The following is a 319-nucleotide window of genomic DNA, read 5'->3' as shown; positions in this document are numbered from 1 at the left end:
TTCTATTAAAAAATAAAAAAATTTTTTTTGTTGGGGCGGCCCGAATATATTTGTGTTTTTTTTTTTGAGGGGTTTGGGGGCCGCCTTTATTCCAAGAAATCGATGGGGGCTTGGGGTATTTTTTAGGGAAGTGGGACGCCTTTTTGTTCCGTTTTAAAAAAAAAAAGAGAAAAAAACCAAAGTCTTTTTCATTTTTTTTTTGGGATACTCCATGACCCCCCCCCCCCTATTGGGCCTATTGGGGGTTCCCCCTTATTTTTGGGGGACTTTAAGGGGAAAAATCGCAGGCCCGGGGAAATTTTGGTTTTCCCCCCCCTGG

This window comes from Prunus persica, chromosome G8 (assembly GCF_000346465.2).
Source record: "Prunus persica cultivar Lovell chromosome G8, Prunus_persica_NCBIv2, whole genome shotgun sequence".
Classification (NCBI taxonomy): Eukaryota; Viridiplantae; Streptophyta; class Magnoliopsida; order Rosales; family Rosaceae; genus Prunus; species Prunus persica.
The sequence above is the reverse complement of the archived record's forward strand: the minus strand, read 5'-3'. Positions refer to the sequence as shown.